Source organism: Ursus maritimus, unplaced genomic scaffold (genome assembly GCF_017311325.1).
Source record: "Ursus maritimus isolate PB19 unplaced genomic scaffold, ASM1731132v1 scaffold_19, whole genome shotgun sequence".
Taxonomy (NCBI): domain Eukaryota; kingdom Metazoa; phylum Chordata; class Mammalia; order Carnivora; family Ursidae; genus Ursus; species Ursus maritimus.
Window position 1 is genome coordinate 34,134,640 of NW_024424341.1, and position 24,176 is coordinate 34,158,815.

Below are 24,176 nucleotides of genomic sequence, written 5' to 3' on the forward strand. Positions count from 1 at the left end.
GGGGGGGGGGGGGGGGGGGGGGGGGGGGGTCGGTGGGTGTTCGGCCACTAACAAAGCCAGCCTGCTGGCTGAAGGAAGGTGGAAAGTGCTTTCGGGCCTCCCCTGCGTCTCCTAGCTTATAAGCGTGGCATCTATTCCCACCGGATGCCTTTGGGCCACGTGGGGGGATGTGTGTGACAGCTCCAAGCTGCCCCTCCCGTTCTCGGTAACCCACTCCCTCCACAGAGACCGTAACACACAGGAAACACTGGAGCGGGAGTGAGCCAGCGAGTGTGGGCGCACTGTATTCTGGGAAATGTAGTCCATCGAAGCCGGAAGAGTCCATGAGAGCGGTGCATTTTGGGGCAAGTAGTTTTCAAGGGATCTGAGAACCGGCCTTGGTAGCGGAGATGATTCACTCTAACCTAACGCGGTGGCTGGGGGTTAACAATTTTTAGATTTAGAGTGAATAGGTAGGATTTGTTTCTTTCTGTCTCGCAACCACCAACACGGGGTGGAGGGGGGAGCGGTGGGTGGAAAATAAGACCTATACTCGCTTCTGTGATGGCAATCAGGACTGAGTCGGTTATTACTGAATCAGAGGAGTAAACCAGCTGTAACCTCCCTGAACCTCAGTTTCCTTATCTGCAAAATGGGCAAATTAGTCATTCTCACTTGGCAGGCTTGATAACATCCACCAAGCAACTAGCAAGGTGCTTAACACACCTTCCTTGCTTAACAAATCCCTCCTTCCTTTGGATCCGAGCTTACAGAGCTGAGTTTTGTAACTAGGAGCAAGAATTGTGCTCCAGGGGCGCCTGGTGGCTCAGTAGGGTAAGCCTCTGCCTTCAGCTCAGGTCATGATCTCCGGGTCCTGGGATCAAGCCCGAAGGCAGGCTCCTCGCTCAGTCAAGAGTCTGCTTCTCCCTCTCTCTCTCCGCTCCTCTCCTAGCTTTTGTGTGCACACGTGCTCTCTCTCTTTCTCAAATAGATAAATAAAATCTTTTCTTTTTTTTTTTTTAAATGTGCTCCTCTGGAGCACTTGGAACTTTGTCTTTGGAAAGTAGGATTTCTTGCCAATTCCAGGGGAAAATGTAGGGAAATGTAAGGAAATCTTGGCATCCAGAGATTTGACAAGGATGTGTGACCCTACTCGCCAGGACACAGTGAGATGCAAGTTTAAAAAATAAGACAGCCTTCTGGGGCAAGCGTCCTCACACAGTATTAGTGGGAGTATTAATACGTATATCCTCTATAAAGGGCTGTTTATGTAGGTGCAATACTTAATTCCACTTGTAGGAATTTATCCTACACACACTAGACAGTTTCAAAATGACAAAAGTTTCAGAATATTCACTCTAGCATTGTTGATGAAACATGATTGGAAACCACTTAGGCCTCTACAGGTAGAGGACAAGTTACATAAATTGTAATGCACTGGGATACTATGTGCCATTAACAATAATGAGGTGTAATGTCACCCATGTAACATTCCTGCAAAAAAAAAAAAAAAAGTTTAAGTGTATTGTGAGGAAACTATCAGAGAAATCCAAACTGAGGGATATTTTGCAAAACTGTCCTAGACCTTCAAAAATGTTGATGTGGTAAAAGACAAAATAGGCTGGGAGATTGAATGAGATTAAACAGACATGGCAGTTAAATGCACTGAGCAGTCCTTCATTGGAACCTGGATCCTTAAAAGTGATATTTTAATTAGACACCTGGGGAAATGTGATTATGGGCTATATACAAGATAATAGCATTGTATCAATGTTGACTTTCCTGAGTGTGATCATTGTATTATGGTTATGTGGGAGAATGTCCTTCTGAGTAGATATCCTCTGAACTAACTCTGGGCTCTTGGACAGTTTAGAAAAAAAGAGAAATAGAGCAAAGGTGGCGTGTATTAATAATTGGTGAATCCACGTTTAAAAATATGGTGATTCATGTTCCTCTTCTTGCAACTTTTTTATAGTATTGAAACTTTCAAAGTAAAAAGTAGGCATGAAAACAAACAAACGAGGAAGCTTCATATGCACTGATGAGGGAAAAGCTTCCAGAAACACTGGCAAGATTTTTTTTTTTAAGCAAGGTACAGAGGTAGGAATGCACAAAACACGCAGAGAGAAGACACAAGAAAGAGGAGACAAAGGCTGCCTCTGGGGCAGGGACCTGGGGGGAGGGATCAGGAGTGGAAAAGGGACCTGCTTCTCACACTTACCCTTTTAGACCTTTTGAATTTTGTATCATGTCCATGTATAACCTGTTCAGATAAAAAAAAAATAATAACTTCGAAGAAGACTGTTTCTGGGAAAGCACTTGTGGTCAGAAAACCCCAGACTGGGCTCCCCTACTCCCCAGCTGTAGACCCGTTGGGAAACCCAAAACAGAAGGAAGGAAAACCAGTTACTTTCACATCCTTTCCCACATCTGCTCCTCCTCACACTCCAGTGAGTCAGGCAGGTTTTAGTGGACCCATGTTATAGATTAGGAAAACTGAGGATCCGAGAGTCCTAGCAACTTGTCTGAAGTCAGACAAGTGAAGTGAGACACTATTAGAGCTGAGATGGAAACTGAGACCTTCCCGGTGACCCAGCCTGGCTCCTTCCCTCCTGCAGGTGACCTCCCCAAGCTCTGAGGGTTGGCTATAGCAGGAGAGGCCCTAGGGTGGGAAGGCAAAGGTGGGGTTGATTTCTAGGCTCTGGATGCTCACTGAAGCTCAGCCCAGCTGCCTTCCTGCCCTTGCTTTTACATGGGGCTCCAGGCAGGAAACAGAAGTCAAGGCCGGGCCCCAAAGCATGGGTTTGATTTACATGTTCATGCGTAAGTGGTTCGGGGGTTTATTTGGGGGATCAAGAGCTAACTGAGCCAAAGAGCCTCTTCCCTGAGCACATCTGGGCTGCTTTTTACTATGTCTGTCATCTTAAACACAGTGGCCTTTTTAATTAAAAAAAGAATAAAGTAATAGAAGGATATTGTTATCAAGTCAAACAGTGAAATATTTGGAGGGCACTTTGACATTTCTGTCCAATTTTAAAACGTATGTATATGTTTTGGTATGTGATCCAGCGTTCACAATGGAAAATATTATTTTTCTGTGAATATTCTCACCCAAGTGTTCAAAGATACATAGGGAAAAATGCACTGCTTATAAGAGAAGCAAAGACACAGAACTATAAACAAGCCACCGGTAGAGCCATCCACACGGCCCATGGAACAAAACCAAGGACAATGACGTTTGCTAGATTTGCTGACCTAGAAAGATGTCCATAATACGTTGTTAAACAAAAGAGATCCCATTTTGAGGGGAAAAAAGGAGCTGTTAGCATACATATACACAGAGATCTACATGTTTGAACAAACGTAGCAATTTATAAAGTAAGCAAATTATTTGATTCAAATGTAAAAAGAGCGTTTCATTTTCATGTCTCGGAGAAATAGTAAGGTTGACTGTCTTTTACTTTTTTTTTAAGTCGGCCAAATGTGTTTCCTTTCATGGGAATTGCTAAGATATTACTGTCCCTTGGTCTCTTGTCACACAAAATGCGTGTAAACTTCTGGCACCATGTCTCTAAGAGTTTCTGTTTATATTTCCAATGCTTCCTGGGGGGGGGGGATTTTGGATAAGAGGTTGCTGGACCTGAAGCAGAGGATGGTCTCAGTCTTAATGGAACGGGCTATCCTGGGACATGAAGGGCTCCGAGGAATAAAGGAGCCTCCTGCCCAAAGCATCGCTCCCATTTCTTCCTTTCTTTCATTTCTAGGATCTTCTCATAAAGCGTCCCGTTTGGTTCTTGGTGGATAGTTTGAAGGTGGAGGTCGTTGTACCCTTTGAGAGAGGGAGGAGTGGGAACCAGAGATTGGTTGCCGAGGTCTGGAGAGGGTGAAGTGAGTGAGGGGCCCAGAGGACACCCTAAAAGGAAAAGATGATTTAAGGAGGCACAAGACTGAAGCAGGCACTCGCTCTCAGGCTCCCACCCTAGGCACCTGGCTCACCTCGCTCAGGTCCCAGCCCTGCTGACTGCTTCTTATGACCGAGCTCAGCATCTGCGAACAGCTGTGGCACCGTAGGGCTGGAGTGGCCACGGATATTCGTGGGAGGCAGGCTCAAGACGCTGGCGGCAGCAGACAGCTAAAATGACATCTGCGTGGGGGCAAGGCAGCAGATTCTGGCTCAGCTCCCGCGAGTGTCCGCGACCCTTCGTGCTGTGCTGTTTTGGTGACGGTACCTCCTTCCCTGGAGGTGTTTGGGGGTTAGACTCTGCCTCGAAGAGAGTTCTGAGTGGACCTCTGGAGAGACGGGCATCAAGCCATCATCAAACCCATTTTGTCCTTTAGATTTTTCTGATTCTCTCTCCATTTGCAGTCGCTGTAAGGCTGGTTTTCTCTGGATGCACCCTGGGCCCAGCCTCCACCTGCTGCCAGCCCGCTGTGGGCCCCAGGGCCTCAGAGAGTCCCCTGACCTCGGAGCAGCTGTCATTTATCAGACCCGTCTGCACAGCAGACCTTGCATTTAGCACCCTACAGCTCACGCCTCACTGAGCTCTCACCAGTCTTTATTTTTTTTTTTTTAAGATTTTATTTATTTATTCGACAGAGATAGAGACAGCCAGCGAGAGAGGGAACACAAGCAGGGGGAGTGGGAGAGGAAGAAGCAGGCTCACAGCAGAAGAGCCTGTTGTGGGGCTCGATCCTATCACGCCGGGATCACGCCCTGAGCCGAAGGCAGACGCTTAACCTCTGTGCCACCCAGGCGCCCCCTCACCAGTCTTTAGAGGTAAGGACTTGGTGGTCTCCACATTCCCGATGAGGACACTAGGGCCCAGAGAAGGTGAGCAACCTGGCCCTGACCCCAGAGCTAAGAAGCGGCAGAGGCAGGATTTGAACCCACAACTCCAGAGGCACATTCTTCACCCCGATGCCCCGCTCCTCCATTTTTCATGAGCTCTGAGCTTGCCGAGTGCTGGCCACTAGATTGGCGGCTCCCACTGTCCCCTGGACCTCAGGGATCCCCAAGGCTGGAGGCCTGGAGGCCCTCAGAACTCTAGAGTGTTTTCAGGAGGTCACTGTGGGGTTAAAGCAGGTTCTGTCTTTCCCTGACTTCCCTGGGTGGGAGGTTCCCAGAAGTACAGGGCCAGCTCGGTGGTGGCCCCTTTTCCCGCGAGGGGAGAGGGTGGTAGGAGTTGGGACACGTCCTCTTTGAAGGTTCTCTCTTGCTGCTTCTGACCACTTCCTCTTTCCCTGGGGTGGAGGCAGCTGTGGCGCACTAATGGCAGCCCTCCCAGCAGCGGCCGACGACGCCTCTGAGTCTGTCCTGGAAGGGCTCGCCCGGCTGGGCCGAGGGCCCTTCTCCACCTGGGCTTCCGTCCCCTCCCCCTGCAGGCCCTCCCTGAGTCCCCGAGACCAGAGCGGGAGGGCGGTGAGTGGTCTTCCTGAGCTCTCCCTCCACCAGACTGAAAACACGGCCCCCTGTGGCTGCCCACCCTCCCTTCGGGCCCCACAGGGGCTGGATCTGCTTCCAGCAACTTCCATGGAGGGCGTGGCCCAAGTTCAGGACTCCTGCCCAGACAGCCAGACCCCTCAGAATGCCCAGGGAGGTGAGGACCCAGGCTGTGGGTAGAAGCCCCAGCCTCGCCCTGGGCACCTCAACCATGAGTGCCCCCTGCGGGCAGAGGAGATGTGGCCTGGGAAGAAGATGGGCATTGAGAAATGTGGGTCCCAGGCCTGGCTCTGGTGCTGGTCAGCTTGGCCAGGTTGCTTTTCTTCTTGGGCCTCAGTTTCCCCATCCATGCAATGGGCATAAATAAAAACACTTCCAAAGGTTGCAGAAGTAAACGTGGTGCTGTATGTCTCGTGCTAAGCAGAGAGCCTGGTACGCAGCAAGGGTTTAGTCTCTTGCTTGTGGCTGAGTACAGCCTGCAGCGGGTCTGAGCCACCCAGGGTGCACCCCGCTCCCCCCAGCCCCTGCTAAGGGAGGCCGGTCACAGCTACCCCGGTCTGTTCCCCACCTCCACCTGTCCCAGCAGTGCCTGGCTTCCAGCTGTAGCAGGCACAGCCCTCCAGCTTAGGTTGACAAGGAACGTCACCCGTCCTCGGTAGCCTGTAGCCTCCCCACCCCACCTGGCCAGTTTGGTAGGACATCAAGGTCAGTCACTGGGTCATGGCTTGTTTGGTTGTGGTAAAATACATGTACCATAAAATGAACCATCTTTAATGGTGAAGGGTACAGTTCTGTGGCATTAAGGACAATCACACTTCCGTGCAACCACCCACCTCCAGAACTTTCTCGTCTAACTGGACTGAAAGTCTGTCCTCGCTAAACATGACTCCCCACCCCTGCCCCAGCCCCTGCAGCCACCCCTCTGCTTTCCGTCTTGACCATCTGACCACCCTCCGAGACTCTTCTATGTGGAATCCTACAGTATCGGCCTTTTCGTGACTGATTTATTTCAATTAGCATAATGTCCTTAAGGCTCTTCCGTGTTGGAGCATGGGTCAGAATTTCCATCCTTTTTATGTTTGACTATTTCACTGTATGTTGAAACCACATTTTGCTTATCCACTTAACCATCAGGGGACACCTGGCTTGCTTCCACGTCCTGGCTGTCGTGAATAATAGGACTACACGCATGGGTGTGCAAATATCTGTCCGAGTCCCTGCTTTCAGTTCTTTGGGGTATACACCTAGAAGTGGAATTTCTAGATCATATGGTAATTACGTTTGACTTTTTTGAGGAACCGCCCAAAGTCTTGGGGTTTCAAGTAGGACCCAAGCACTGGGGAAGCCCCTCTGGCCACACTGTGGACGGGGAGATATGAAATCAAGAGCAAGACATCGTGGGTTCAAAGCCCGGTTCTGCCACTTCTCAATGGGGTGACCTTGGGCAAGTCACTTAGCCTCTGTGCCTCAGTGTCTCAGCTGTACTGTGGGATGAGAGCAGCAGCTGCCTTGTGGGGCCGTGGTGGTACTGAGAGTACATACTTAGAACGGTGCCTGGCACACCGGAAGCTCGAGGAACTGTTAGCTCCTTGTTCTTCCAGGGATCAGCTCCACCATCTCACTCCTTCCATGGCCCCACCCCAGCCTGGTCCCTGCATGGAGCATCCCTTTGGAGCTGGCCCTGCTCCCTCCCCAGGACTTCGACTTCTTTCCCCCCTTTTCCAGGTCTCTGGGACTCTCTCTTCCATGAGGGAGACTCTCTTTCCCTGCCCACGGCTTCACCTCTTGAAAACAAAAGTGAGGAAGTAATGCCTCAGACTAACTCTGGGAGAACCTGAGCCCGGACCCGAGGGGAAACCAAGGACACAGGCCAACAGGCGGGCACGGGCACGGGTGAAGAAGAGCCCTTTCTTCTTTCCTTTGACCTTGATCATGCCATTCTCCGTGGCTGAGGCCAGTCTGGGCCCTGAGTTTTGGGAGGGTCCCTGAGGACCGCCCACAGGCATGATTACAGGGACGGGGAAGCGGCGCTCTGGGCTGAGATGAAAGGAGCAGTGGTTTGGCACTTTCATCTTGAGGAGAGTCAGCTGGAGGGTTCCGGTTAGTCAGGGGTGGCTGTGGAGATGAGATTACCCCCGTCCCTGGGCCAGCAGCTGGGGCTCAACGGCTGGGGCCAGGACAGTCCCACCTCTGGGGAGGCCCTGCTGGTAGGCGGGTGCCGCCTGGCCAAGCTCGCGGGATCTGGGTCCCCGGCGCATCCCTACCCAGGGGGAGCCGCTTCTACTGGCCTGGGGTGATTCCAGGAGGAAGGTCAAGGCAAGACCTGGCGGGCTGAGGACTTTGGTCCTTAGAGACCATGCCTGAGGTCGACCCAAGTCAACTCGGTTGACTTCTAGTTTCTGCCACCTCCGCCTTTGACAGGAAGGGACGGAAGCCTCCGGGTTGCCCCACACCCCTTCCCATTCTCTTCCTTTGCCATCCTCGTCCCTTTCCTATTTTGTCTTCTCTGTTCCTTTCACCTCGTACCAGGTGGTAGGTGAGTTGGAAGTGCGCAAAGCAGTGCACATCTCTTTGCGGTTTATCAACATCCAGAACCTGGTAAGGAGTCAGCACTCACTGTCACTAGCGTCCGTTTTAGTGAAGGGCTTTCAGCAGGGCCCTCTGGCAGAGCTCACTAACGGGGACCACTACTCCTCACGCTTCTCCCTGGCGTTGTCAAAACCAGGCCTGTCTTCAATATTTGTAGACATCCCCAAAGGAGCCCTCGTATCTGTCCCGGGCATTAAATAAAATATGCCACAAAGATTAAGTAGAATAACACGTAGAAGATGCCTGGCACATCGTAGTCATTAAAAAATAGTTACCATTATTTTTTTATTTTTAAAAATAATGATTATATTCAAAGGGAGGACAGTGGATTTTTGTTTTAAAGATTTTATTTTATTTTTTAAAGATTTTATTTATTTGCGAGAGAGAGAGAGAGAGAGAGAGAGAATGAGAGAAAGAGCACAAGCAGGAAAGGTGCAGAGGGAGGGGGAGAAGTAGACTCCCGGCTGAGCAGGGAGCCTGACGTGGGGTTCAATCCCAGGATCCTGAGATCATGACCTGAGCCAAAGGCAGACACTTAACCCACTGAGCCCCTCAGGTGCCCCTAAAGATTTTATTTTTTTATTTGAGAGAGAGAGCATAAGCAGGGGGAGGGGGAGAAGGAAAGGCAGAGAATCTCAAGCGGACTCCACTGAGCCTGGAGCCTGATGCACAGTTGACCTCACAACCCTGAGCCCATGACCTGAGCCCATGACTTGAGCTGAAACCAGGAGTCAGATGCTTAACCAACTGAGTCACCCAGGTGCCCCAGGGAGGACAGTGTTTTTGAAAGTATTTATTGAGCACCTACTATGTCCCACACAGCGCACCGTTGGAATTCTGCCCTGGGAGTCAAGCTGACTTTCCCAGCCTACGTCAGAAGCAATGAGCTCCACAAAGGTCATCGTCCCGGCAACGGCACAAAGTGAGGGAAAGGGAGGAAGGGCAAGAACCAGCTGTGTGTTCTTAGGCAACCTGCCTGGCCTCCCTGAGCCTCTGTTTCCTGATCTGTAAAGTGAGGCTAGAAATCCTCCCTTGCCCTTCTGCACAGGTCGGGGGTCAGGTGAGCTAAACGTGTGGGTGGTCTGGGCAAGTGGGGTGGTGCTGCCTGGAGCAGGTGCGTGGCTCTCAGTAGGAGACAAGGCCCCGCTTACAGCTTTAACTGAAATACCTGCTCTCAGCTCCTGAAAGCCATCCCTACAGAAGCTTGGAGAACCCCCCTCAGGGACGCTAAAACTGTGCTCTTCTCCAGAGCACCATGCCATTAGGAAAAGAATGTTCTACAAAGTTCATCCAAAGACAGTCACTCCCCTGGTGACCCCAGCTATGAGTGTAGTCATGCCCCACCCTCCTCTGTCCCATGCCCTGACTCTGGGCCAGTTGACACAGTGTGTTTCCAGGGAGACCAGGGAAGGTGACAGCATTTTCTGGAAACACAGATGGGCTCGTCTGGGGGCGCAGTGAGATTTCAGAGGTTGGTGCTAAAGCCACGTGGTAGCGCCATCACTATCCCAGCAGGATAAAGAACAGGATTGCCAAGCCCAGGGACAGTGAGGGAGGCCGGAGGCTGGGCAGCATTCTCCCTGGAGGGCCAATTGGATGACTTGCCACTATCCGTCCTGCTCTTCAGACAGAACTTAGCGGGACGGTAGTAGTTTGCCGCTGGTCCCTATTAGTATCGCCAGCAGTCGTGGGTACCGATTCCGTGACAGTGATTTATAAGATTACCACCTTGAGTCTTCACAACAAATTTATAAGGCAGCTACTATTATCCCGGTTTTACAGGTGAAGAGACTGTGGTACAGAGAGGTCAAGTATCTGGCTCTAGGTCACACAGTGAAGGAGCTGAGCCTGGAGCCCAGGCCAGGTCATCCGACCCCAGAGCCTGTGCAGAGGACGGTGCCATCCACCTTCACGGGCCAGGGGAGGACACGCAGAGAGCTGAGTCAGGGAAAGAAGGAAGGTGATTCCTAGGCCCAGGTCCCACGTGAACCTCTCTTTAATATTGGTGAAGAGTCGCAGATGACTCTGTTTTACAGATGAGGAATGAAGCATAGAGAGGTTGAGTTGCCCAAGCAAGGGAGCTGCATTTTCAGCCAGATGTGTCTACACAGCAGAGCATTGCTCTTTCAGGGACCCCACTGCCTTATCTTGCTTCCTTGGCAGTTTGTTCCAAGTCTAATCTGTCTTGGGAACCCTGGGACCTGGAGCCCAGGCCTGGGACAGGCATACCAGTCCTCTACACATGTTTTCTGAAATAATGTAAGAGATCCCAGTTGTTTCCACTTGCTGCTACTTTGGGCGAGGGAGAGGAAATGTGGTAGGAAGTGTGTGACCTCGCATCTTTTGGGCATGGCTGTTTGCTGCGCCTGAAACCCTGCTGAGATGGCGAGTTCTGAAAAGAGAGTCAAGTTGGAGTAGTTGCATCTCCTTTACTTTTGGGTGAGTTTAAGAAAAAAGAAAGCTCTGAGAAAGACCCAAATTGAAAATTCCATCTGTCTTTCTTCCTCCTTTCCTTCCTTCCTTCCTTCCTCCACCCACCCATCCATCCATCACTTTATAAATCTCCATTGGTAATCTGTTGCCCCCTGGCCCCAAAACTTCATGGTTTAAACAACAATGATTCATTATCATGGTTTCTGAGGGTAAGGATTCAGGACCATCTGGCTAGTTAGTGCCGGCTATTGGTGAGAGGCCTCAGTCCCCCTCCCCATGAGCCTTTCCAGAGGGCTGCTTGAGTGTCCTCCCAGCATGGCGGCTGGCTTCCTCCTAAGAGAGCAGCCCAAGGGACCGATGCAGAAGCTGCAATGCTGTTTTATATCCTAGCCTCACACATCAGACATTGTCCCTTCCACAGAATTCTGTCAGTCAGAGTCAACCCTTGTTTCGTGTTGGAGGAGGCAACCCAGGGGCTTAAATCCCAGAAGATGAGGCTCATTGGGGGCCATTTTGGAGGCCAGCGACCACCATTCATCCATGCCTCTAGCCATCCTTTTGTCATTTGCTCATCCATTCAATCCATAAACATTTGCGGGGCTCCAGTTTGTGCCAAGCCCTGGAAACAGCACACATATACCCCAAAACCAAGAGAAAAGAGGAAGCCTCAGAGAAGGAAGCCATCGTTGGACATTTCCCTCCAGTTCTTTTTTTTAACATTTTAAAACAACGTTATTGAGATACAATTCACATACTATACCACTCTCTCACTTGAATCGTACCATTCGATGGTTTTTAGTGTATTCACAGAGTTGTGAAAACATCGCCATAATCAATTTTAGAATGTTTTTATCACCTCAAACAGAAAACCCTGCCCCTTAAGCATTCACTCTCCATTTCCCCTTTTCTCCAACCACCTAAAATCACACACTCAGTCTCTATAGATTTGCTTGTTCTGGATGTTTCAGGTAAATGGGATCATACGTATGTGCTCTTTTATGACTGGCTTCTTAGCATGGTGTTTTCAAGGTTCATCCGTGTTGTAGTGGGTGTCAATCCTTCATTCCTTTTTGTTGCTAGATATATGGGCAGACCACATTTCGTTTATCCGCCCATCGGCTGGTGGACATCTGCCTTGTGTGTCTACCACTTGGCTATTATGAACAATGCTGATATTAACATTCATGTTCAACTTTTCACGTGGATGTGTGTCTCCAGCTGTCTTGGGTCTACACCTTGGAGCAGAATTGCTGAGTCATATCGTAACCCTATGGTTAACCTTTTGAGGAACCGCCATCCTATTTTCCAAAGCAGCTGCCCCATTTTACATTCCCACCAGCAGTCTATGAGGGTTCTGATTTTCCCTTCATTCTTGTAAACACTTGCCTTTTTTTTTTTTTTTTTTTTTTTTTAGTAAGCTCTACCCCCGATGCGGGGCTTGAACTCAAGACCCTGAGATTAAGAGTCGTGTGTTCTGCCACCTGAGCCAGCCTGGCACCCGTTACTGTCTTTTCTATTTTTGCCACGCTGGTGTGCGTGAAGTGGTATCTCATGTGATTTCATTTTGCATTTCCCAGATGGCTAAGGATGTTGAGCGTATTTTCATGTATTTTATAGGCTATTTGTATATCATCTTTGGAAAAAATGTCTATTTGGATTTTTTTGCCCCTTTTTAACTGGTTTATGTGTCTTTTTGAGTCACAAGATTCCTTTATAGACTAGATACAATGTACAAGTCTCTTATCAGATATATGATTTTCAAATATCCTGCCCCATTCTGTAGGCTCCAGTTCTTTTCCACTGTACCTTTTTTCTTGATTATTAAGATATTTACTGAGGTATTTGAAAAATGCAGAAATGTATAAAGAGGTGGAAAAATAACCACCAAGAGATCATGATTCATAATTAATCATATTTCCTTTTTTTGTTCTTTTAATCGATTCAATTATGTATTTCTTTTTTGACGGGTAATATTTGCATAGATACAGAATTCTAAAATCGGATTTGAGTATTAGTGACTAAGGACTTTTTTACATGAGCTTTACACCCAATGTGGGACTTGAACTCATGACCCTGAGATCAAGAGTCACATGCTCCACCCACTGAGCCAGCAGGGCGCCCCCAGAATTCTAAAGGTTTAATGTAAGTTTCCTGCCCTCAGACACCCCAACTCCTTGCTAGTAATAGCCACCGTTAGCACTTTCCTGGTGATTTCTCTGTACATACGTATACACATCAATTTCCCCTTAAATGGTAGGATATTATCCTTTCTACTGAGCTCTTGTCAACAGCTTCTTTCCAGTCTTTTAAGTCAACACAATTTTCTTTGTACCCTTAGGAATCACCCAGAAGATACAACGTATCCAGTAGTTGTAGGACGCAGAGCAGGAACCCACTCTAGCCTCAGCCAAAACAAGGAATTGGCTGAAGGATGTTGGCTGGCTTGTGTATTTTCCAGAAGGGCAGAGATCCAAGTCTGGAATGTATGCTGCCCAAAGCAAAGCAAAACCAGGCACTGGATGGCCCAATGGAGACAGCCCAGCTGATTTTGCTGGGCTCAGACCTCGCAGCCTCTGGTCCTGCTGCTGCTGGACGCCGGTGTCCACGACACTGCCTTTGCCGGGTAGATGCCCTCGGAGCCCTGCGTCTCCGGTTGCCAGCTTCCAAACACAAGCCTGGTGCTGCTTCACCTGCCTGACGGGGCAGACGGGGACTGTCTGCACCCCAGCCACTAGGGAGTCTGGGAAAGCAAGGCTCTGGCTTTCCCTAAGGTGTAGCCTCATAAGTGGGGATGCCTCAGGCATGGGAGGGCAGGTTTCACTGGGCAGCCACAGAGAATGGCATAAAGCTTTGTTTAATAGAAGTGTGTTTTAATTATATAATTACAATTGCTCCGATTACAAAGGCACTGCATGAGTAAGAGGTGTTATGTTGGAATCACGAAGGGTGCACAGTGCTGGGGCTGACTGGCTGGCTTCACTCTTCTGTCCCTTACCTGCCTCCTTACCTTAGGCACGGTTTGAACTTCTGCATGCCGAGCTTCGTCTTTAATAAAATGGGGGTAATGATCAAACCTCCCTCCGAGGTTGGGCTGAGGACTGAACGAGTTATCAGATGGTAAGCTTTAGGACCGTACCTGGCCCTTCGTATTTGCTCTGCAGTTGTTTGCTCTTTTTAGTTCCCCAACGTTTTATTATGAGTGTTTTAGAACACACAGAAAAGTTTAACAAATTGGACAGCAAGCGTCCTGCCACCTATGATCCTCCGCGATGTTTATCACGTCTCTATCGATCTGTGTTTCTTTCTAATCATTCATGCCTCTTAATTTTAATGTGTTTGAGAATAATGGCGAATGTATATATATGTCACTATTATCTTTTTATTCTTTTTTCTTTATTTTTAAAATTATTTATTTGGTTTATTTATTTTAGAGAGAGTGTGCATGTGAGTGGAGGTGTGTGGGGGTGGAGAGCAGAGCGGGAGGGAGAGGAAGAGGGAGAGAATCTCAAGCAGACTCCCCACCAAGCGTGGAGCCTGACGCAGGGCTTGGTTTCACAACCCTGAGATCATGACCTGCGCCAAAATCAAGAGTCAGTCGCTTAACTGACTGAGCCCCATCACTATTACCTTTTTAAAGCGATTCTTAACTGTTAGTTTAAATAATGTGTGTGTAAAATTTGTCTTGCCCTTCCCCATAACACAATGAGCTGAGTCCTATAGGGTGAGACAGAGCTTGTCAGGTAGAGGGAAGAGCGAGAGGGCAGATTGGGGCTTCCTGATGGCGGGAATGGTCACACTGGAATACACCACCACCAAGGCAGGCTGATCATACAGTGTCCCTTCAAATGGACATTCCAAATACTTGTTCAGATTTTAGGTAGGGGAGAGGAGGAAGAAGAGGCCGCAGGAGATGGGCAAAGAGGGAGAACTCCAGACGACAGAGCCCTTCCTGTCTTCTGATGCTCTGGACAATTCTGCTCTGCCCCAAACCTACAAGCCCACTTGACAAAGCAAACTCCTCGTATCAATGATCTATTGCTGTGTAATGAATTACTCCAAAACTTACTAGCTTAAAACCACAGTACATGTTGCTAATCGATCATGGTGTCCAAGGGCCAGGAATGAGGGAGTGGTAGGCAGTTCTGGCTCAGGGTCTCCCGTACAGTTGGGGGCAGATGCTGACTTGGTTTGCAGTCATCTCAAAGACTTCTTCACTCTTGTGTCTGGTGCCTGGGTTGGGACCAGAGAGCAGCCTGGAGCAGCGGGGTCTCCCTGGGACTCTCCCTGTCTCTGCGTGGAGTCCATGCAGTCTCTCCACATGGGGGCTTCAGGGGCGCTGGTCTTCTTGAGTCAGCTTGGGGCTCTTAGGGCATATGTCCTGAGCCAGGCAGAAGCTGTCGTGCATCATTCCTTCTGGCGCATTCTACGGAGCCATTACACAAAGTTACAAAGACTGACCAGGTTCAATGCAGGAACGTCCACATCACATTGCAGAAGGGCAGGTGTGTCTTTGGAAAACAGAGTCTCCCACGGCGGGCTTTTGAATGGACTCCTTCTCCTCAGAAGGCCACTTAGCCACCATCGATTTTTACCCAGGCATGTGGGGTCCGGGGGGGGTCTCACCCTCACCCCTGGCAGTTACCTTTCCAGCTGCTAGCTGAGTGCTCTGGTAATCCCCGTTCCGTAAGTGGCCCGTGGCAAGCCCGGTTTTCTCCATCTTGTTTATGACCTTGTGTACTGGGTCGAATAGTGTCCACCCCTAATTCACGTCCACCAGGAACCTCAAAATGTCACCATATTTGGATCTAGGGTTTTCGCCAATGTCATCAAGTTACGTTGTCATAGTGGGTTGTAATGAGTCCGAAATTCAGTGACTGGTGTCTTAGGAAAAGAAGAGAGGACCCAGAGAGACACAGGGAGAATGCCATGTGACGAGACAGCCGCAGACCGGAGGGATGCGTCCACAGGCCAGGGGACACCAAGGGTTGCTGGCAGCCCCCGGGCACGAGGAGAGAGGCGTGGAGCAGCTTCTCCCTCAGAGCCTCCAGGGGGAACCCCCTTGACTGGGGACTTCTGGCCCCCTGAACTACGACAGAAAAATGTCTGTTTCAAGCCACCCAGCTAATGGAGCTCATTGCAGCAGTCACGTTGTCGTTGACGGGGTGGTCCCTTACACGTCAGTAGTCTGGCTGGCTGGTGGGCAGCCCGGTGCAGACTGGAGGCCAAGGTTCAGTCAGTGAAAGATGTCCGCTGTGGACACTGCTGTGTGGCCGAGGGAGGTGACACACAGGGAGAGAGCTGGGCAGGGCCAGCTTTGGTGACAGGGAGGATTCAGCAACAGATGAGTCACCAGACACCAAAGAGTGTTTGCTTGCTTGGGCCTTTTTTTTTTTTTTTTTTTTTTTAAGTTTGAAAAATCCAGATTGGCCTTTCCAGGTGTGTCCTCCGTCTCCCTGTCTCTGGAGCTGGTGCGAGTCTGTCAACACGGGCACTGTTTACAATGGCAACAGCTGTGACCTTTAGAACAAGGAGGAAAACCGCCCTTCTGGATTCAGGCTGTTCTCTCCACATTTGGGGCCATAAACTATCATTCCCCCAAACTACAGAGGATGTGGGGCAGGGGCACGGAAGGCAGCAGCCACTCGAGGGGAAGGCTCTGTCCGTCTTCTGCTAGAAGGGACACCCTGGGAGGGTGTAGCTGCACCCCCCCTCATGGCTTTTAGGGATTCTGCATCCACTGTGTCCCCCCGAAAACAACCAGGCCCCCCTCTTGGGATCTTTGCAGCTGTCTGAGAAGTTCCTTCTCCAGGTCCTCGCTTAGGGCTCCTCCTCCCCCTTAGGTCCTGCTCCGATGTCACCTCTGAGAGGCCATCGTGACTGCCTTATCTAAATTCCCTCTCACTTCCCCCATTATACCCATCTGCTCTGTCACAGCGCTCACTGCCGTCTGGGATGACCTTGGGAATCTGCTTCCTTGTTTGTGGTCTGTCTTCCCCATTAGAATGTAAGAGCCACAGGGATTTTTGGTACGTCCCCAGCTCCGGTAACAGTGCCTGGCACACGGCAGGTGTGTGGCTAACGTCTGAGCCACAGAATGTCTGTGCCAAGAAGGCACAACCATGGAGGAGAGAACGTCTTGACCAGTCTTCCTGCCTTCGGCCTGGCTCCCTTGACCCACTCTCCCCGGCTCACACAATAGATTTTCCAAGCCGGAAATCCTCCAGATCGCTCTTCTGTTCTAGCACCTGCGGTGGCTCCCCATAGCCCCCAGGTAACGTCCAAATGCCTTAGCGAGGCTCAGGAGACCCTGTGTGAGTCAGGCCGTGCCTTCTTTCGGGGCCGCAGACCCCTCACTCTAGGAGAACTACACCCTGCCCAGAGCGTGTCAGCCCTGCTGCTCTGCTGTCTGCCACCCGCCCTCTGTCCTCCTGTCCCCACTCAGCTGACGCCTTTCATCTTTCACTGGCTGGAGAGAGACACTCACTGCTTTCAGGAAGCCTTCCTGACCCTCTTCTCCCAAACCTCCATTCATTACTCCTTCTCCCTCAACCCCCCTTGGCCTTACCATCTGTATTATTATAATGTTTTAAAAGTAAAATATGATTTACACTCAGTAAAATTCACCCTTTTGGGTATACAGTATATGAGTTTTGGCAAATTCATATAGTTGTGTAATCTCACTACAATCAAAATATAAAACAATTCCATCACCCCCCCTCCATTCCTTTGTGCTCTTTTGTAATCGGCCCCCAGCCCCCGGCAGCCAGTGATCTATTTTCTGCCTCTCTGGGTTTGCCTCTTCCAGAATGTCACATCAGTGGAATCTCACATCGTAGCGTTTGGGTTCTGGTCTCTCCCACTTAGTAACGTGTTTGAGGCTCACCCTCGGTGCTGTGCCTGTCGGTTCATTCCCTCTGATCGCTGCGGGCCATTTCGGTGTGTGCACATTTGTTTATCTTTTCACGACTTGAAAGGCATCGAGGTCATTTCGTGTTTTCAGTGAATATGAATAACGCTGCTACGGACACCTGCGGACAGGTTTGCGCACGGACACAGGTTTCCATTCCTCTTGGGTCCATACCTAGATGTGGGCTTGCTGGGTCCTATGATCAGCGTACGTGTGCCTATTTTAGGAACGGCCCAGCTGTATCCCAAGGGGGCTGCACCGTTTTGCGTTCCTGGCAGCTGCTCCCCGTGCTCGCCAACACTGGGTATTGTCAGCTGTCCTTAGCTTAGCCATTTTAACAGGCATGTAGCCTTTTTTTTTTTTTAACTGACTGACGCATAGTAGGTACTTAGTAAATGCTTGTGGGCTGAGTGAGTGATCTATTGAATTGGTGTTTAAGGAGAATTTATCTTGGATTCCATGGGGGGAGGGTTAATCAATGTTCCCTCTCCCAAAGGAACTCATGATGAGGTGGTCTTTCTGGAATCTGCCAGTAAAACCTCTTTATCTTTATGGCTTATACCTTGGTGTATCTGCCCGAGGTGTCCGGACTGCTTTCCATCTCCGAAAAGGCTCGTCGAGTGTTTCTTTCCCTGTTGTTTCAGCGGAAGGCCCTGGTGCCCATACTAGAGAGTACAAAAGAATTAAGGGATGGAGGTGGGGGTGGTTAAAATGCAGATCCCCAGGGTTCTAATTCAGTGACCCGATCCCGATCAATGATAAGGGAGAGAAGCGTGCTGCAGGCTTTGGGGGCAGTTTCCTTCCTTCTTGCTTTCCCCTTTCTGGTCCGGCTGCCAGGAGTGGCAGGTATGGAAAGAATCTTCATCCCATTAATGTCCTTGAACTTCTGATTGCTCTGTGCCCTCCCCCCAACCCCTCCTGGACTTCCAACAACATTAAAGACAGCCTTTTTGCAGAAGCTGAACACATTCTGACCTAGGCTCCAGCCTTCAGAGGCAGGGGCTCAGGAAACAGGCACAGATCAAGTCACTTCCTGGGGACACGAGGCAGGAAAGTGGCAGAGCTAGGATTCCCACTTGGGCCTGTCTGCCTCCAGGTCCTGCATTCTCAGCTGCCCCTGCACAGTAGCTCTTGGTTTTAATGGTCTCTCCTGATTTTACACGAGGCTGAAGGCCTGGGGAAGGCGCAGCTGCAGCCAGCTCTAAGCACAGCGGGGACAGTGTGTCCTGTGTCCACGACAAAGTGATGACTGCCTTGTCAGCGCTGGGGTCCCACTTCACCAGGAACGGTGCCCAGGACTTGGACACGCATTAGCTGACTTGCTCCTCCACAGCAACCTTAATACGGATGAAGAAACTGAGCCTCACAGAGCCTGGCAGCTCTGGGCAGAGGCATGCAGACAGTGAGGGGTGGAGCTGGGCTTCGAAATTGCTCGATCTCACTCTGGAGCAACCCCCCCCCCCGCTCCCCATCTATAATATGCACTCCCGGGGTGGGACTTGGATGATTACTGCTGCCTTCCTGGAGCCCAGCAGTGCCTGGCTCCTGGAAGGCACTCAGCAAGTGTTTGTTGAATGAATACATGAGCCCCAGCAGGAACCCAAGGCTTGAGAAGCCCGAAGAAAAACCATAGGACCAGATGCTCTTCCCAGCCAGCCTCAGTTTAGACAGCAGACAACTCAACAGCAGCAAAACTCAACAGCAACAAAACACAACCTGATTTAAAAGTGGGCAAAGGACTTGGACAGACATTTCTCTAAAGAAGACATACAGAAGGCCAACGAAGTATGTGAAAAGACACCCCACATCACTAGTCACCAGGGAAATGCAAATCAAAAGCAAAACGAGATAGCCCCCTCACACCTGTTAGAGTAGCTGGTATAAAAAAAGGTAACGGGTGTTGGCGAGGCTGTGCAGAGGGGAACGCTCGTGCGCCGTTGGTGGGAATGCAAACTGGGGCAGCCGCTGTGGAAAACAGCGAGGGGTTTCCTCACAAAATTAAAACCAGAACTACCACATGCTCCAGCAATCCCACTTCTGGTATACATATCCCCAAAACCTGAAGAAGGATCGTGAAGAGAATCTGCATTCCCATACTCACGGCAGCATTATTCACGACAGTCCAGATGCAGAAACGATCTAAACGTCCACCAATAGATAGCGGATAAAGAAAATGTCATATGTACCTACCACGGTATCATTCAGCCTTTTAAAAGAAGGGAATCCTACCATTTGCAGCAAGGTGGATGGACCCAGAGGACTGTGTGCTAAGCCAGGTAAGCCAGGCAGAGAAGGACAGCGGTTGCCTGACTCTTCTCCTGGGAGACAGCTAAAGGACTCAAACTTCTAGATGCAGAGTACAGAACGATAGTTGCCAGGAGCTGGGAGGAGGGGAGAATGGGGAGGTGTGCAATCGTTATAAAATTTCTGTCACACAAGGTGAGTAAATTCTGGAGCTTGGCTGTACAGCATTGTGTTTACAGTTGACAATAATGTATTGCACATCAAAAAATGTATTGAGGGCCGATATCATGTTAAGGGTTCTTGGCACACACACATATACAATATGACACAAAAAGCAACCACAATGACAAAGGGACACAAGGAAACATTTGGAGGGGACGGATCTGTCACCTTGATTGTCATGATGGTAACGAAGGTATATGCATATGTCCTAACTTACCAACTTGTAGACCTTAATTGAGGGCAGCTTTGTACAACAATTATACCTCGATAAAGCTGAGAAACAAAATAGCAGAGGTTTCTGCCCCCCCCCGCCAGCTGCTAGGCCTGGCCTAACCCTGACAAGGTCTGGAAGCTGGCTCAGGGTGGTACTTCCTCTCACAGAGGCCTGCCAGCCAGCAGCTGGGACGGGCCTTGTCCCCAGGGGACATGCACTTCTCTGAACAATGTCAGGAAAGGAAACCGAACGCAAAGGCTCTCAGGGGTTTTCTGCTCATTTTTGGCTCTGGGGGTGGAGGGCTAGGCCAGAACGCTCCCTGGGACGGGGTGAGGGGCTTCACTGGGCCCTGGGGAGAAGGGGCTCAGCTTTGGAAGGCCCACTGCGTAACCATGACTATTACTTATCGAAAGCACGGTGTTGTGCTCAGCCCTGTGTTACCCACCACCTTGCCTTAAACAACTTTCTAAGGTAGGTATTTTTTTTAACAGCTTTATTGAGATACGTCACACAATTCGTCCTTCTAAAATGTACAGTTCAATGGCTTTTGGTATATTCACAGCATTGTTCAACCGTCTTCACAGTTCTAGAACTTTCCCATCACTCCAAAGGGCAATGCCGTACCCCTTAGTCATCACCTTCCAGTACCTGCCTGCCCTCAGTCCCAGGCAGCCACTAACCTACTTTCTGTCTCTATAGATTCGCCTATTCCGGACACCCCAAAGGAAGGAATAATGGGGAAACTGGAGGTCCAGAGAGAATGACTGACCAGTGTAAGGACACACAGTAAGGAAGTGGCTTGAACCCAGGTCTCCCTGTTCTTCAAGTCCACACTTTCCTGCTACACCACAGGTCCTCCTTCTTTCCAATGACAACATTTAAAACAGTCTGCTCTGACGGGTGAAGCCGGACGCCTGTTTTAGCTTCTTGCATTTAACCCTCATCATTGCCTGGGGAGGCAGGTACAGTTATTATGCCCATTTTGCAGAGAGGGAAACAGAAGCACCAAGGGCCTAATCGTCCACTGAGCCCTGGGGCTAGCCAGTGGAAGAGGGTTATGGGAAAAAGAAACAAAAAACCTAAAAACATGTACATACTGAGGACTGGTGAGGAACACGGGATAAAAAGTTGAGGCAATGCTGATGAAAAGACAATTTTCTTTCAGGTTATTCCCCTTCCCCTCCTTCTTCTTTCTTTTTATATGAAAAGGAAAAGAAAGTTCCCTCCACCCTCTGAGGTCACTTCCTGACCCATTTGTGAATCTGTGTGGAGTGGTTCCAAATTCACTTCTCCCTGCCTGAATGCCTCCTGTCAATGTTTTGGATGGGCAATGGGGCTATGGGTCCATGGGTGCTGGCACCAGACAGACCTGGGTTCAAATCCAGCCTCCAGGGCCCACTGACTTAACACCCGCGAGTCCTCCCTGTGACAGGGGCTTTTCTTTTTTCTTTTTCTTTTCTTCTTTCTTTCTTTCTTTTTTGGACAGGGTGGCTTCTCCCCCTACCTACTGTACTTTGGAAAAGAAATGTCATTTTGTATTTGAGTCTTCTCAGAAGGAGGCTGGGTGGGGAGGGGCTGATGTCCCAATTATTTTGTACAAACAAGCTGAAATTTAAGAAAAAAGATGAGGAGCCCCAGAGCTTCTCATTCATTGCACTGGATGACTTTAGCTGTTCACCTGAAGATAAACAATGAGACAGAGAAGAAAAGCAATTAAAAATATGAAGAAGGCAGCTGCCATGTACTGTGACCATCATCTCGCATCGATATGTTAGCTGCCAAGATGCTGCGGGCTTACAATCGCAGGTTAAAAGAGAGTTCTTCAAATTGAAGCATGGACTACATGTTCTTCTTGTCTTGCTTGACCCCAGGGACTAGAGAAAGCTCCAGCCAGAATTAGCATCTGTTTGGACAGAGGTTAGGATCCACGGCTTCCAGTAGTGGTCTCCAAAACTTCTGAGTGCACACAGTCTCATTTTGTCAGCAAGAGATTCAACGTGCTTCCCTATACAAGCGGATTTTGGAATAGTAAATTGTACACACACGTGATTGCACCCAGTATCATGCACATGGTAGAAGCACCAAAGTAAGTGTTAAAAAGATGGATGGAGGGGCGCCTGGGTGGCTCAGTCCTTAAGCGGCTGCCTTCGGCTCAGGGCGTGGTCCCAGCGTTCTGGGATCGAGCCCCACGTCAGGCTCCTCCGCTATGAGCCTGCTTCTTCTTCTCCCACTCCCCCTGCTTGTGTTCCCTCTCTCGCTGGCTGTCTCTCTCTCTCTGTCAAATAAATAAATAAAATCTTTAAAAAAAAATAAAAAGATGGATGGAGGGGCGCCTGGGTGGCACAGTGGGGGGCGCCTGGGTGGCGCAGTCGTTAAGCATCTGCCTTCGGCTCAGGGCGTGATCCCAGCGTTATGGGATCGAGCCCCACATCAGGCTCTTCTGCTATGAGCCTGCTTCTTCCTCTCCCACTCCCCCTGCTTGTGTTCCCTCTCTCGCTGGCTGTCTCTATCTCTGTCGAATAAATAAATAAAATCTTAAAAAAAAAAAGATGGATGGAAATTAAGTTGGGAGTTCTTAAAAAAAAGGCAAAGAAATTTAACCTAGAATTAGCCATTATTTCTTGGCAATTGGCCCCATGATTCCAAGTGGCTGACGTTTTAAGAAGCCTTTCAAAGATGTCTTTAGAAAACAGGGCAGCAGTGGTGGGTGGCTGTGAGCAGTAACTGGTAACTCCTGGGAAGGGGCAGGGAAAGAAATGCACCTATGGATTTCTGAAGTCGTGAATGCGTCCTGTGGCTTCAGATAGAACATTTTCAGTCGGAGCAACATTCATAGGTTCAAAAAACGCGGTAACTCAATTTAGGAGTAAAACTGATGTGACCCTAACGCTGGCTTTAATCACCACGAAGACACTTGCGTCAAAAGTGCACATGAAAAGTTGGAATAACACGGTTTCGTGAAACACAAGGATGGAAAATAGCTGTCAACCAAATACCCTAAGTAGGCATTTGACTATCTCATCCGTGAGCTTAGAAGTTCACAAAGGGAGCCATTAAAAAAAAATTTAGGGGGAAGTGGGAGATCAATTCCCAATTCTACCTTCCTTACAACAAACCTTTGGGGCCAGCGCTGTTTTGATCCCGCCTGACAGATGGGGAAACTGAGGCTGGGGGTGTTTAAGTGGTTTGTAAGACATGCATGGTCTGACACCAGCGCAGGCTCGGGGATGGTTTCAAATTCCGGCCCGTGAACAGCCAACTCCAGGTGACGATGATAAGTTTGCACTGTATGTAAAGCATCTGGATGCGGTAGGCGCTCCACAAACGCTCGGGCGGCGCTCGCAGGTTCTCGCTCTCCCTCGCCGGTGGCCTCGGGCAGCTCGCTCCCCCCGCCCGCGGCCTCAGTTTCCTCCCCTGGCCGCGGAGGCGCGGACGAGGTGCCGGGGTGAGCGGCGCGGCGGGCGGGGCAGGGCCGCCTCGGGGCGGCGGGGGGCGGGCCGGGGCGCGGGGGGCGGCCCCCAGGAGTCACGTGGCGCGCGGCCGCGGCCGAAGCAGAAGTAGCAGCGCCCGCGTTGGAGGGCGCGCGCCGCAGGGAGTGCCCGGAGCCGGGACCCGCGGTGGGGCACGGCCAGGTGAGGGGCCCCGCCGGGCGGGAATGTGCGCGGGCGCCCGGGGTGGGGGGCGAGACTCACGCCCGGAGCTGGGGAACCGCGCCGGGGCGCAGCGGGCGCGGGCAGGAGTGGGGCGCGCCGTCGGGGGCCCCCGCCCGCTCTGCCCAGGGCCCGGCGGAGGAGGCGGGGGTCGGGGCCTGGCCGCCGGCCACTTCCTCACAGGGAACTGCGCCTCCTCACCGATCGGTGCCTGCGGACGGCCCCGGCTTTGAATGGGAACCGGGAGGAAGCGGCGCCGCTTGCGGTCGGAGGGTCGCGCTGGCGCTGGCGTTCAAGGCTCCGGCGGCCGCGGCGTCCCGCGCGGGGTCTGGCCGTGTTTCCCGGCCACGTCTGTGCTCAGAGCTCGCAAACTGCGGGCGGCCAGGCGGGCCCCCGGCACTTCCCCGTATCACACAGGTGGTTACGGGTCAGTGGGTGGGTGGCGGAGCGGTACCACGGAAGGCGCAGCCCTCACCCAGAAGAGGCGGGGGGGGGGGG

The 24,176-nt window shown here is 50.6% G+C and overlaps 1 protein-coding gene and 1 long non-coding RNA gene across 7 annotated transcripts in view; both read left to right on the top strand.

Moving 5' to 3' along the window:
- Positions 1 to 13,349, top strand: part of LOC103662090 — a 22,377-nt gene extending 9,028 nt beyond the window's left edge. For 4 of the 5 annotated variants that reach the window (XR_005835653.1, XR_005835652.1, XR_005835654.1 and 1 more), the window contains one exon: positions 12,780 to 13,349. This is a non-coding gene — a long non-coding RNA (uncharacterized LOC103662090). Of the gene's footprint in view, positions 1 to 8,830; positions 9,069 to 12,779 lie in introns of all 5 variants that reach the window. The other variant, XR_005835656.1, reaches the window with a different exon arrangement.
- Positions 13,350 to 23,555: 10,206 nt separating this feature from the next.
- Positions 23,556 to 24,176, top strand: part of PLCG2 (phospholipase C gamma 2) — a 141,262-nt gene continuing 140,641 nt past the window's right edge. For both annotated transcript variants that reach the window (XM_040633651.1, XM_040633650.1), the window contains exon 1: positions 23,556 to 23,660. The gene's annotated coding sequence lies outside the window, so the exon portion shown is untranslated. The remainder of the gene's footprint in view (positions 23,661 to 24,176) is intronic.